The sequence below is a fragment of the Melanotaenia boesemani genome, chromosome 19 (assembly GCF_017639745.1).
Source record: "Melanotaenia boesemani isolate fMelBoe1 chromosome 19, fMelBoe1.pri, whole genome shotgun sequence".
In the NCBI taxonomy this organism is placed as follows: domain Eukaryota; kingdom Metazoa; phylum Chordata; class Actinopteri; order Atheriniformes; family Melanotaeniidae; genus Melanotaenia; species Melanotaenia boesemani.
Genome location: NC_055700.1, coordinates 2,730,651 through 2,745,178, shown reverse-complemented (window position 1 = coordinate 2,745,178; position 14,528 = coordinate 2,730,651). Strand labels below are relative to the sequence as shown.

The following is a 14,528-nucleotide window of genomic DNA, read 5'->3' as shown; positions in this document are numbered from 1 at the left end:
AAAAGCAGTTATAGATCAGCAGACAGCAGCTTTAAAAGCCCCTGCCACCGTTTACATACACTGGGACCGCAAACTTCCAGATTTTGACGGCTACCCATTACCTCGGCTGTGTTTTTCATGCGGAATATGTTATTGTAATTATTATAGAGTTGTTGGTGAATTATACAGCAAACTAATGGATATGTATGGCTTATTTGCAGTCATGTTATGTTTCTGCTTCAGAAACCACACACATTCGAAAACCAACACAGGCCCTACCAAAAAGCCTACAGATGGTTATCTCCTTGTTTAACTTGCTCAGCTACAATAAATAATTCAAGTTCAAGCAAGTCTCTTATCTTCATGCATTCTGACCAATGCCCCCTTGGTGGCCACAATAATAAACTATAAGAAGAGTACAGTCCTAATTCACTCATCCAAAACACTCCCCTTGGCAAAGCAAATTTGTCTGGCACAACCCAGCAGCCAAACCATCATTCTGCTGCCACCATACTGGACAGCAAGGTTATTATAGTTAACGAAAACTAACGAAAAAAACGAAAACTAAAATTAAAAAAACATTCTCGTTAACTGAAATAAAAATAAAAACGAGAGTTTTTAAAAAAACGTAAACTAACTGAAACTGTATTGTGTGTTTACAAAACGAACTAAAACGAACTAAAATTAAAGTAAAAATGTCCTTCGTCTTCGTTTTTTGTAAATGTATTTCATACATAAACCCTCGGGGTTGATATGAAATCTATTTACTTCGCTCTGCCGGATTTACGTTTTGACGTCACGTGTCAACAGCGTGTCCACGCGCCGGCTAGCGTGATGCTACGGAGAAAGTTAGGAGAAAGCGAGGAGAGTCCTATTTGGGATTTCTTTCGTTATGACCATGTCAAAGATAAAGTGTCTTTTAGAAGAAGCAGGTGGTTCAATATGTGGAAGGAAAAACCACGAATCTGAAAATCCATTTGAAAAGCTGCACATGAAGGTTAACCAGGAGCACCTGGACCAGGTAGCCTCTCTGCCCCCCTCCCCGGATTGATAAGCTTCAGCCAGGCCAAGCAGCATGGGGAGGGAACATGAGTCACAGACACACTCGTAGTTACACACACACAGAGTCTCGCACACGCACACACACACGCAAACAAACCTACACGCACACACGTCACACACAAAATCTTGAAAAGCTGAATTTGAGAGGCTTAAGTTAGTTTTTGTTTACAGTGTTGGACAGTAGGTTATGTATGTTTAGCATAGAAGGAAAGGCAGTTTATTTGTACAACACATTTCATGTACAGGACAATTCAAAGTGCTTTACATAAAACAAAAGCATTAAAGATATTAAGAAATAGTAAAAGACAGCAGCACATAGCAAGAATCACAACAAAATAATAAATTACATTAAAATTATTAAAAGCAAGATGAGATAAAAAAGTTTCTGTGCAGATTTCATTCATAGACGCATGAGAAAAGAAATGTTTTTAACCTGGATTTAAAAATGTCTACATTTGGTGAAAGTTTAATCTCCACTGGCAGTTTGTTCCACTTGTTTGCAGCATAACAGCTAAATGCTGCTTCTCCATGTTTAGTCTGGACTCTGGTCGGGACTCTGGTCTGGACTAGGTGACCAGAGTCTTTGGATCTAAGAGCTCTGCTAGGTTTATATTCTCTGAACATATCACAGATGGATTCTGGGCCTTAAAGGGTTTTAAAATCTATTCTGTGACTGACTGGAAACCAGTATAAACTGAAAACCAGTATGAACTGGAAACTTTACACTGAAAGTGTAAAGATTTCAAAACTGGTGTGATGTGTTCAGATCTCTTAGTCCTGGTTAAAACTCTAGCAGCAGCGTTCTGGATGAGCTGCAGATGTTTAATGCTCTTTTTAGGAAGTCCTGTTAAAAGACCATTACAGTAATCCAGCCTACTGGAGATGAATGCATGGATGAGTTTCTCTTGGTCTTTCTGGGAAACTAAACTTTTAATTCTAAAAAGAAAAGAAAAGCACACCAGCATCCAGCTGATACATCAGTATCTTAACCAGCTGTCTGGCTCTGTGTTCTACCAGACACGTTTACTTTCAGTGTCTAAAATATCTACAGCTTTATCATGTCCAGTATAACATGTGAGGTCCTGTACTGATTATCAGCTGCAGTGATTTGTACTAAAGCTGCTGCACCTTTAGTGCAATTCTTTATGTAGTTAATTGTGAATTGTTTCAATGAATGAATTAAACCTCTGGTCCAGAGTTTGTTGGGTTTTTCAGGTTGTTCATGATTAGTCAGAATGAGCTCCTTGGTAGCTCCTAGTATGTTGGTTATGTTGATTTTTACCCAGCACACTATCTCAGAAGCAGCATTGCACACATTTTTTTTTTACTTATGGCTACTGTCTGATGGGCTGTTATGTTTGATTTGTTGATGGCTGTTCATGTTTCCTCCTGATACAGTTTTTTAAAAAGTTTTTATTATACAGAGCTTATTCTGATTATTTTGAATTTTGCACTTGGCAAATACTCTAATTTGGAAAAAACAAACAAAAAACTAAAACTAACACTAAAACTAATAAAAACTAAACTAAAACTAAGCATTTTTAAAAAACAAAAACTAATAAAAACTAGAAAATGTGCTCTAAAAACTAATTAAAACTAACTGAATTTGAAAAGAAAAAGTCAAAACAAAATAAAAACTAAAACTAATAAAAAAATCAAAAACTATTATAACCTTGCTGGACAGGACAAGTTAAAAAAAGAACATGCCCAACAACTTTTATAAACAACTAAAAAACAACCTAAAACCATTCCTGAAGCGAAAAGGGAACCAGTGCAGGGATTTTAATACTAGTGTAATGTGTTCCCGCCGAATGCATCATCGGGCCGTAAGAAAGATGCGTCCAGGTTGTTCACTCAGAGTGAAAAGGTGGCGTCTGCAGACATATTCATTTTCTGCTTAGACGAAATGTAGCAGAACCACTGAAACTCGTCCCTGTGTGGACCTTGGTGTGTGTGATGAGCCAGGTGTGTGTGCGAGCAATGAGCCAGACCAGCTGCTGCACACGTCTAACCTGCAAAGTCATTCATCTGCAGCATCGCTGAGTCAGGCTTTAAATCAGCCTCTGATCGGAGCCTCCACACAATCATCTGCTCTTGTAATGGTTAGAAAATGCTTGATGTTAAGACACAAAGCAAAAGAATATAATATTGTGATACTATTTGGTAAAAAAAAGTAATTTCCTTTAATCCATAATAGTGCTAAAAGAGAAAAACAGATAATTTATTCCTTTATAAAAGAAACTTGTTAGAGTTAATGTGAATTACTGAGAGAGGGATCTATGATCGACTACTCTGGTCTTGAGTTGTAAAGCTATAAAGATGCATTAGAACACTAACATGTCGAAAATGCCAGTATGTGAATGTTATTTAGTTTATTTTTATTGCACATTAGTTTTGACGGAGTATTTTCCTCAAAGCTTGTGGTTTTGGAGTTTTATCTGTTGATGGTGTCTGAACGGATGATGCCTGAGTTAGTGGAGGGAAACATGTTGCTCCTGCTTGTCCATCACAACACTGGATGTGACAGCAGTAACATCTGTTCTACAATATTCCCTTTACAGGTTAAATCTTTACTTATTGATGCATTTTTATGCCTGTATTTATGTTCTCTGTGAAGTAAATAAACTGAGGTAAAGCCTGTTTATAGTAAGTGTTCTATAGGTTTGGTTTAAGTTTTACTCACCATAGTTTTCTTTCTAGTTGCATCACAGGGAGGAAGCAGCGCTGCAGTAGCAATGACTGTACTGTTTGTGTGTAATGTTCAGCACTCAGAGAAGATGTTTTATAAATCATTGTGATCTGTTCTATATTTCTGTATTGTTAAAATAGTAATGTTAATAGTTTAAAGGTGGAAGGCATCAGTCTGGCTGTAGTAACTGTTAGTTGTCAGAATATTTTCATGCATATGCTTGCTTGTAAACGTTACTGTAGTAATGTAGTTTACCTGTACTGAGGGTACAGTACCCATTTAGGTCTGTGTTTGCACAGAGATCTTGGCAGCTAGCATTAAGTTGTAATTTAGTTCATTGTGTAATCTCTTTGTGTGATAATGTGATGTGTTGTTGAAAATGTTCCTGTGAAAAACTGCATTACAACACTGGACTTGTTCTGCATTATTCCTCTTTACAGAGTGTAACACTCACAGTGTTAAAATCTCTTATAACATCAAGTCAGATTATTTAAAGAGAAAAACTTCTGATTTCTAACATAAACATGTCCAACAACCACCGACTTGGTCTTTGGTTAGGTTTAGGACCAACATTATTTGGTGAGGGCTCAGAAAAAGTGATATTTTGGACTAAAACACGTTTGTTCATCACGTTACACAACGCTGGTTTGGAAGTTTCCAGGCTGATGCATCAACAGCACATTTCACATGAAGCTAACATGAAACCTGCAGGAAAAGATGAGCCGTAGTTTATTGATTCCTTAAGCCCCATTTCCACCGACGGGGGCGGGTCGGGAGTCAGGATGCATTTTTTTGTGTTTCCACATGCGAAAACTGGGAAGGGAACTCTAATACCCAACCCGACCCATCCTACTTCATTGGGACCCTTTTATTGAGGTGCTAATCTAACCGACCCGACCTAACAGGGTGACGTCTGACACACTGCAATCTGGTTGGAAAAAAAAAGTCACTTCCTGTGTGACCTGGCATAAAAACAAGCAGGAAAGACTCCTTGTTTATAGCAACAGATTTTCTTTTTATCTATTAAATCTCTGTTTAAAATAACGTTACGAAGTACTGCCAAGAGGAAAGAATACAACTGTTGGATGATCTCCATCCTCCTCCTTTGTTTCTGAGTCTGTTTTGGTTCTACTTTAAGGAAGGCGCTGCGATGGCGTCATGCTTTTACGTAGCTGAGGCATCTACTGCTATCCAGCTGATACTCCACCTCTCAGGTAAGGTTACGGTTGGCTGTGGGAACGCAAAGAGATTATGGTCCCATCCTAACTGTCCCGTCCGGACCCGAACCTGTTGGTGGAAATGAGGCTTTAGAACAAACATGTCTGACACGAAGTAATGATCAGAACTCCTGCAGGCTTCTCTCCTCATGTCCTGGTTCTGGACCACAGCTCTTGTTATTCCAGCCATGTGGAACGTCGCCTACAGCGTCACCTGCTCACCACACACACTGCTTCATACACTCCAAACAGCTGATGGAGACCAAGCTGATCAACATTTCAGAGGGAGAGACGAACGTTTGTTTGGGAAACATTTTACTGTTTACAATCAGCTCCAGAGGTTCTGGATTCATCTCCACACAGATCAGGACATTTTAACCAGTTTCTTTAGTTTCTGGAGTCGCTGGTTCTCATGGTTCTGCCCAAGAATAAAAACTCAGATCCCACAAACCAAGACAGAAAGGAAACTGTTTAATCCAGAAATATTACAGACATGATATTGAAATATTGTAATTGTGTTTTTGTGAATGTGTTTGATCAGGTCCAGCACATCCAACAGTTCTTCTCATCAAAGTGGTGGTCCTGCCTCTGACTCTGCTGCTGCTCATCACCGTCCTGTGTTTCTACTGCCGGGTATGAACACATCTGTAGCTGAGAATGAAGCAGTCAGCTTGGAAACTGAAGAGATGAGTGATGTGCTGTCATGTTTCTCCAGGCCAGCAGGGGGCAGAAGTGGAGCAGACAGGAGAACATGGAGCTGGTTGAGTTAAACCTCGGTGTGGCTGCAGCTGAAGGAGGGCCGACTGGAGCTCAGGAAGCAGAGGAAAACCTCTAAGCAGCTCCTCTCATGTCCTGATGAGTTTTACAGCCGACACGCAACCAACTGTCAGCTCAGCCGAGGCTCTACCGTGGCCCTGAATCATCATCATCCCCCCCCCCAAAAATCTCTCCAGTTCTAAGCGATTAACGTGAATGACCCATTTGACCAAGTAAACGACAATTGTCACCGAAGAGCAACAAGTTTGCAGGTCTGTTATAGGAGCTTGATGGTTACCTGCTGGGTGACAGAGGGTACCTCTACCAGCCTTATTTGCTGACCCCTTACCCTGATCCTGAGCCCGGCCCGCAGCATCGTTACAACTTGGTTCACTGCAGGATTCCAGCCAGGGTAGAGATGACTATTGGGATGCTTAAGGCCCACTTCCAGTGCCTTTGTAGGCTCAGAGTCTCCCCAGATAGGGCATGTGACATTATTGTAGCATGTGTCATTCTCCACAACACTGCCACAATGAGAGGAGAACAACGTCCGACTCAGGCACTGAATACAGCTGATAATGAACATCCTGACCCCCCCGCTGATGAACAAGATGGAAGAGCAGTCAGAGACACAATATGCCACCATCCTTTTGAGTGACCCATCGCCTCCCCAGTGTCACTTCCAACATTTATCTGTTAAAGAAAAAAAAGTGCAAGTTGTATTATAGCACCACACAATGATTAACTGAAAGATGTTATTTTAAAGTTGTAAAACCTCTAAAATCTATAATCCTTTAAGCTGGAATCTTTAAACTTGATCATGTTTTAATACTATCTTCTGTTTTATTTTAGCTTTTTCTTTCTGCTTTTATTTAATTAATTTTATTTCTTTTATTCTTTGTTTTTTTAATGCACTTGTACTGATTTCTACACTCTGCTGTAATGTTTTATGTAAAGCACTTTGAATGGTCTTGTATATGAAATGTGCTGTACAAATACATCGGCCTTGCTTATAGGCCTCTCAACCCTCCCGCTCTGTGGCAGCTGACAAGGCGTCTGCATCCTCCTGTTATGCAAATTAAATGAATGCATGTTCTAATCCCACCCATTATTAAAAATCTGGGCAGTATGAAGAGTACTTACAGCTACATGGAGGTCTGTTATGGCAGAGGGCTCCACCAGACAGATTACACCATCTGCAACTGGTAGAAAATGTAGATTAAAACAGTTAAAATTATAACTTCACATAGGAAAAGTGCCCAGCCTAATTAGAATCTAGTTTTAACAACACATCACAATTCATCAAACATACAACTCTGAGTTACCTTAAAATAGAAACTTAGAATAAAAAGAAACTACCATCAGTCACAAAGAACTGTTCTGCTACAAGAAGATCAGCCACACTGTGTCTAAGATGGATGGGTGTGCGTCACTGAATTAACACTGGAAAAAAGGATGAATGTACATATATCATTAATCTGAAGAACTAACCTCTTATGTAGGCCCTTGTGTCCTGGGGGCTGGTTGGGTCAGATGAGCTTCCTCCACATATTCCCTCTGCAGTAGGACGTCCACTGTGCTGACTGAGGCCATCTCCTCAGCCTCTGAATGGTGGTGGCCCCTGTTTTTCATCCCTCAGCCTTTTTCTATTGGCTATAATGAAGGTAACATTTTAAACATCTAGTAAGCTATGTATAAAGACGAGGGTTTGTTTCAAAGTGGACAATATTAAATATTGGTTAACAGTGTTGAGATAGCTTTAAAAAAAACAAAAGAAAACCTTTTTTCTAATTAGAAAATTTCAATTAACTAGATCACATGTTGATTGTAGCTACCGAATGCTGTTTAATTGGGTAGAAAAGGCAAAACGACAATGACATTATACTTCACCCGTTTTTTTTTTTATATTTCATCTTCATTTGCTGCCTGTTGGGTTGCACCTGCATATTAAAAACACACACACATGGGTGACTGTGGAAGTAATTTTAATGCATATGGTAATCGATCATATTTACTTATATAACAATAACAAGTGTAATCATTCTTTTATTCATACGATACATTTATTCATTTATTATCCTCAATTACATTTCATAATGTGTATTTTCCTTATATAGAACATTGAAGTTATTATTCTCCTGGTGTGTTCTTGTGTGAGGTCAAGCTGACCACTTTTCTTCCAGACTCGTGATTTGGGGAAAAGTTGAGACTGATGGGCAGCTGCTAGATACGAACAGTCGCCTGTTTGGGCGAGACAATAAGAGAGCGGCGCCTCACAGTCTCTCCTTTCCTTCAGAGACTGGCCTTCAGCTTCTTGGATCAGGTTGAATAAAACTGATTCCTAAAATGTAGGAAGGCAGAGTCCTCTTGTCGGCTCCTGGGGTCAGCAAGACAGCTCTGGAACTTGCAAGTATTGCCTGTATTTTTATACTTCTCCTGTAATAAACCTTATATACTTTTACTCATCCCAGACTCTTTGTAATTTCTTCTACAACAATGACGCATCACATTAACCTGAACAAATGAGTGTGAAACAAATGTTTAATAAGTGGAACACTCGAGATAAAAAAAATAATACTACTTGTCCAGACTGGGAGGGGTGCAGGACCTCTGCTGGTCTGCAGGGCGAGCTCACGTATGTGCACAGGAACAGCAGCATCATCTCCCCTTCTTCAGCATCCAGGACTTTCACACGGAGAGAAATTTGTTTCGTACTGGTTGCAGCCATCAAGCAGTTCTAAACATGTGTAAAATAACTTTATACATACACACATCACAAACAAATTTTTACCCCCAACCTCACAGATGTGGTCAGTTTGAATACAAAAAGCTTCCTGACGTGCATGGATCAGCTTGCGTGTGCACGTAAAGTTTTAAGACTCCTTGGACACTTCGGGCCTCCTCACAGTTCCACAAACACAAGGTGTTTTTCAGTGTTGTTAAACTTGGTGGGATGTGTCCTAAAACTGGGACAATTAACATAAAGCATGCACTCAGTCAGAAAGCACATGGCTGTTATAGAATACACGTATCTCTTATAATCTAGGTGGGATGAACTCCTCCGTCATCCCACATAGAAATAACTACAGAAAGAAAATTACAGACGACCCAGCTTTCCACCTGCACTTAAACACATCATGTACTTGTGGATCTGTGAGGAGTCTGGAGGTGTGAAAGGATTCTCAAACCTCCACATGCACCTGATGTGTGCATCAGGCAATGCGTGCGCACACATTTAATGGTTTGGATGCAGAGGAAAGTTTTCCAAGATTAAAATAATATTTGTGCAGTTAACAGGAATTTGCTCAACATAGTTGACACCGTTAGTTATGTCCTACACACGTGGACTGTTTTAAAGCCAATTTCTCTTCATGCTTTTAGGTCTAACACAACCAAAATATTTCATCTCTATTTCCAGAGAGAATGGCCGTGTGCAGCACATACTGCTATTTTCTGTTAATATTTACTATTATAAAACTTTTACAGTGTAAAACCAGAGTCAACTGTTGCTTTGAATTCCTAATAAAGTTTTTATTTCCATTTTTCCTGTTTGTTACCAGACAACACGTCGAGTCAGAAATAGATGTTAATTCTGTGGTCACTGGTTTTACAAATGCATGAGGTGTGATAAGTTCAGCCTCCACAAAGCTGTAACCCCGAGGGAAACAGTGGCAGCTGGGCTGCATATGAGGAGAAATGCACATCCCAACAGGTTTTTATGACTGAGTTTAAAGTCCTAATGATGCTCAGACTAAATCTACAGTCTTCCACTTCGTCTCAGTGTCTCTGTGGATTATTCAGTAATTAGTGGTTTTCTAAACGTGCAGCGACTTTTACTGAAGAAAGCTGTTTTAATGCCTGATGTTCCAGATGTGAATACAGGTAACATGTCAGGGTCAATATCCAGTCTAGTGTTTGTTTGACTCCTGGTCGGGTAGCAGGCGGCGGTGAGACAGGGCTTTCCTCACAAGATGGCGCTCTCATCTCAACAAGCAGCGTGTTGGAAATTCATTTTCTCTTCATTTCATTAAAAATGTGCAGCGTGACAGTACTTTTCATAACGAGGGCGTTGAACTTGTTTCCTCCTGTAAGTACCTTGGTACTTTCTTAGACAACCAACTTAAGTTTGATGTCAACACTGCAGCTGCTCTGAGCGGGGACCACAAAGAATCGACCTCTGGAGGAAACTGAACTGGTTTTCAGTCAGGCCCATCATCATGTGTAGCTTCTATCAGGCTTTCATGGAGAAGCTCCTGGTTTCTCATTTATCTGCTGTATGCCTGCCTCACTCTCAAAGACAAGAACAGTCTCAACCGTATTGAGAGAATTTGTTCTATAATCATCGGACTGCAGCAGAGGGACCGGGCTTCGTCCTGCAATAATCAGATTGTCCAGAAAGCTGATGTGATCATCTGGTCATGCTTTAAAAAATGAGTTTTCCTTCTTGCCTTCAGGACGTCACTATGTTTTATCCTTTTCTAAAACAAACCGGGCTATTCATCTTTGTTTTTTTATGTGTTGTGTGTTGTTGTGCTGCTCAAAATAATTGTTCCTGGTGGGACTAATAAAGTTTTCTAAGTCTCATCGCGTTGTTAAAATCCAGCACTGACTGGTGTGGATGGAAACTTGAAAGATGTCATTTCTCTTAGTTTTTCCTCCTGTTAGCTGATAACAGTTTAGTCTTCTGTTAAGTCTTAAATAAAGGGGACAAACTAACATTTTTATTATTTAAAGCTCTTCTCATCTGAGAATCTAAAGCTTCAGAGTTTTTCCTGACCTGCAACCATTAACACATCTTCACCGGTGGACAGCTGGAGTCCAGACTCTCTGTCTCCATAACAAACACACTCCCGAGCTTCACTCCTGCAGCCATGTTGTTTCTCTCTCCCACTCATCATATTCAAACTGCTTCTAATCTCATCACTTCGATCAGACCTCCGTCTAATGCCTCTGAATTTCTTTGTGAACTTTAACGACATATCAGAACGTGAGATAACTGAGGATCGACTCCTCCATCCAAACTCTACACCCATCCAAGGTTATAATAGTTTTGGATTTTTCATTAGTTTTAGTTTTTATTTCGTTTGGACTTTTTGTTTTCAATTTCACTTTTAATTAGTTTTTAGAGCAGATTCTCTTGTTTTTACTAGTTTTTGTTTTTTGAAAATACTTAGTTTTATTTTAGTTGTTATTAGTTTTAGTTTTCTTTTTTCTAAATTAGGGTATTTGTACAAAATTTAAAATAATCAGAATAATCACTGTATAATAAAAACTCAACACGATACAAATTTTAAAAACTGTATCAGGAGGAAACATGAACAGCCATCAACAAATCAAATAAGATAAACAACTTTAAAATTTCCTCCTGCTTTTTGTCATTTGGTTTTATGTGTGAAATATTATGTAAAAGTATCATCCAGTCAATACATCATATATAAAACTGATACAAAACGTAGAAATAAAAGCAGCAGAAACAAACGGATTAAAAAAAAAAAAACCCTAAAAAACACACCAGCATATGTTCTGTTATTGTACTGATGCTTATAAAACATGTTGCCATTAGATGTGTTTCCAGTACTGAGTGTGGTGACTGCAGCTGGATAAAAACTGGTTCTGAATCAGTTGGTTCTGGTCTTTATTGTCCTGTAACGTCTGTGTGACGGCAGCAGCTCAGAGTGTCCAGGGTGGAAATTGTCCTTGTTTTTTTTAAGACAGCAGGAACTGTGGAGTTCTTTTGGTGTAAATAATGACCTCCTTGTTTGGAGGTGTAGAGCAGCAGATTGTTGTTCCTACACCACACAGTCATTCGCTCCATCTCGTCCCTGTAGGTGGTCTCATCCCCCCTCAAGATGAGGCCCACCACCTGCAAATGTGACGATGCTGTTACTGTGGTGGGTGGGGGTCATGGGTGTAGAGGGTGTAGCAGGGGACTCAGCACCCAGCCAAGTGGGGAACCTGTGCTGAGGCTGAAGGCTGTGAAAGTGTAGTTACAGGTTTTGTCCACCAGAGGGAGACTGCATATATGTTTATGTATTAAAAACTGTGTATAAAGTCAGAAATAAGTAGTTATACTTGTACTTCAAGTAATGAGGAAAAAAAGGTTTATACACTGGTAAAAAATAAAATTAATTTTTCTAGTTAACAAAATTTAGCCTTTTAAAGTAATATTCCACCAGCAGTCCTTAATGAGAAATATAATCTAGGAGCCTTTTTCTTCCATTTTTAAATTTATTTTTTGTCCAACAGTATATAGAGGAAGTTCTTTCTCTTGAGATTTTAAGAAACAACGTTTATAAGAAAACATTTATTCCTGTGTCCATTCAATCAGTCGTCCTTTTCCCTGCCCATGATTCATTTACTTTGCTTGACTTCTAACACACTTTTCTATGCAGTAGATACATTTGGAATTCTCTATTTTGCATTCTATTATACAGACAAATGTTTGGTGAATAAATCAATAAGTGAACAAATAATAATATCTTTTACATTTTATTTTGAAAAAGTATAGAAAGTATTGTCTTTAACTATCTGTACATAGAAGCCATTGTAGTAACGATCTTTGAACAGCAGAGGGCAGCAAGAAACACAGAGCTCTGCTAATATATGTAGATATAATTATGGGTGCCAATGCTGTAAGGCATTGGCAACATATTGCTATTGCCTTTTTTTGTCCGCTCAAAACTTTGGCGGCTATCTCCTCCTACAGCTTTCACTCTACCCCCACAAAAGTTACATCAAACTGTGCGTCTCGATCGGGACATGTGTGGTATGACTTTTCTTGTACAAAAGTCTGGCGGTTCTCGAGTAAATCGCAATAAACCGCGATTTTCGGTCCCATAGGAATGAATGGGATTTTGGTCAGATCAGCCCAAAAACATAGGTCACTTTGGAAGCCTACAGCTCAGCCATACATTCACCCAGAAACACCACTCAAAGTTTAAACGGGTCACGAAAGATAAATCTATTACTGGTCTGAAGGGCAGTTTCATATCTATTATAGTTTATTCACAATCACTGTTGAAGTTTTAGCAAAAACTGCCAAAATCCTCTCCCTCTGCCTCACTCAAGCTTTTGCTTCAAAAAGACATGCATAAACAAAGTTCTCACACGGCCAGAGTTTTTGCTCTACAGACACAATTTTTACATCAAAACGTAGGTTTTTTTGTTGGCTTCAATTTATCAGGAGCTCATTTTGGGCTAGGACGTACAGATTTGGAGCTACAGAGCTTGGAAAGACACAAAGTTTTCTCTCCCCATGCAAAATCTCCATTGACTCTGCTGAGATGCAACCATTTTTAAAACTGCTGCCATTTAAGTTCTGTTTGCAGTACAGTGACCAGACTTATATCCTCGTGTTCCTCAAAGCCTCCTGCACGCAACGGTGAAAGAATTATTTTGATATGTATTACGGTTTGCTTTCAGCAGCAACAAGTTTTGGAGGCTTGCACACAGTGATTTCACAGTGCTCTGTGTGTATGTGTAACCTGAGCCTGCCTGTCTGCTGATTGGGGGAAAGGGTGGGGGCATGGTTGCCATGGAAGCAGCTGCTGTCATTGCAAAGAGCCACTGTTTAGCCCTTTTATACCTGTCAATCTGCAGATTTTGCAATCATGCTGAGATTAAACTTTTTTTTTCTCTGTCACTTTTCTATCCTGGACACATCTAGATGTCCCCCCACCCCAACCCCCCGCCGCTAAAATGAAGTGACTCTAACTCTGGACAGGGTGGCGTAAAGAACTTGAAACTTGGCAGTTTTATTAAAAGTCCCTATGTAAACATTTCTGCACATGAACAATGACTACAGCGCCACCTAGTGGCCGCCTGATTTCTGCAGATTTCCCGATCACGCTGATGTTTGGCAGTTTTCATCTGACAACCGATCTGAGGGCGCTCGTGCACGCGCGGCGACTGCGGCGCCACCTGGTGGCCGTACGGGATGTTTAACGGCATCGCATTCGCGGGCGGGTTTGCCTCCGTCTCGCGCCGTCCCCCTCGCGCCGGCTGGCTCCCTCGCGGCGGCCGCGCGGTGGCCACACCAGGGGGGCGGCGGGGCAACCGGCGCATTGGCACCCATCAAAATTTCTTTGAAATTTTCTAGTTAAATACATTCCTGACTGCATCATTTGTTTTGGCTTTAAACTTTATTTCTTTGCTGTTAGATAAATAATAAACTGGTTAACTCGATGAGATCAAATACTTCGTGGATCAAACACAGTTTCAGTTTTTTCTAATTGTCTAACATATTGACTCTGATGTGGGTTTGAAAATGTAGTTACAGGGTGTGTCCACCAGAGGGAGACAGTATATATATGTCTATTTATACAAACGGTTTGTAAAGTGAGAAATGATCCATGACACTGAGGTCTGGTGATGAAAGAAAAATAAATAAAAGTATACAAACAGAAAAAGAATAATATGTATTAAGTGTTTGCTGTTTTATTTAATATCCCACCCATACTCTTTAAAGAGAAAAATAATCTAGGAGCCTTTTTCCTGCAATGATTTTTCTTTTAGATGACGATTTAGTGTGATTTATGAATTTGTATATATATATATCACTTCCGGCTCTCAACCGAGGCAGACGCTTTTTTTTTTCTCCCTCCCTCTCACTCTGCCCTGCTACTGTCCTGTCATCTCTGAGCCTCTCTCTGCATTTTCCTTCCAAAACTAAATCTTGGATATGGATCTGATCAGCTGGTCCCTAAATGCAATCGACCAAATTTATTCGAACCGGAAAACAGGCGTGGGGGAGCCTGCTTGCCCTGGCGGAACGTTTTCGGCTGGATATGTGATGGATTCCTGGGGAGTGTGGAAAGTCATGTGTC

General features: G+C 39.9%; 1 protein-coding gene and 1 long non-coding RNA gene across 2 annotated transcripts in view; one reads left to right on the top strand and one right to left on the bottom strand.

Moving 5' to 3' along the window:
• The window catches only part of LOC121630394 (scavenger receptor cysteine-rich type 1 protein M160-like), a 185,318-nt gene that overhangs the window by 78,830 nt on the left and 91,960 nt on the right, over positions 1–14,528 (top strand). The window lies entirely within an intron of this gene.
• LOC121629668 lies at positions 6,735–7,280 on the bottom strand. The gene is made up of 3 exons (XR_006008411.1): positions 7,195–7,280; positions 6,847–6,905; positions 6,735–6,769 (listed from the first exon to the last, which is right to left on the bottom strand). It is a non-coding gene; the product is annotated as an uncharacterized LOC121629668 (long non-coding RNA).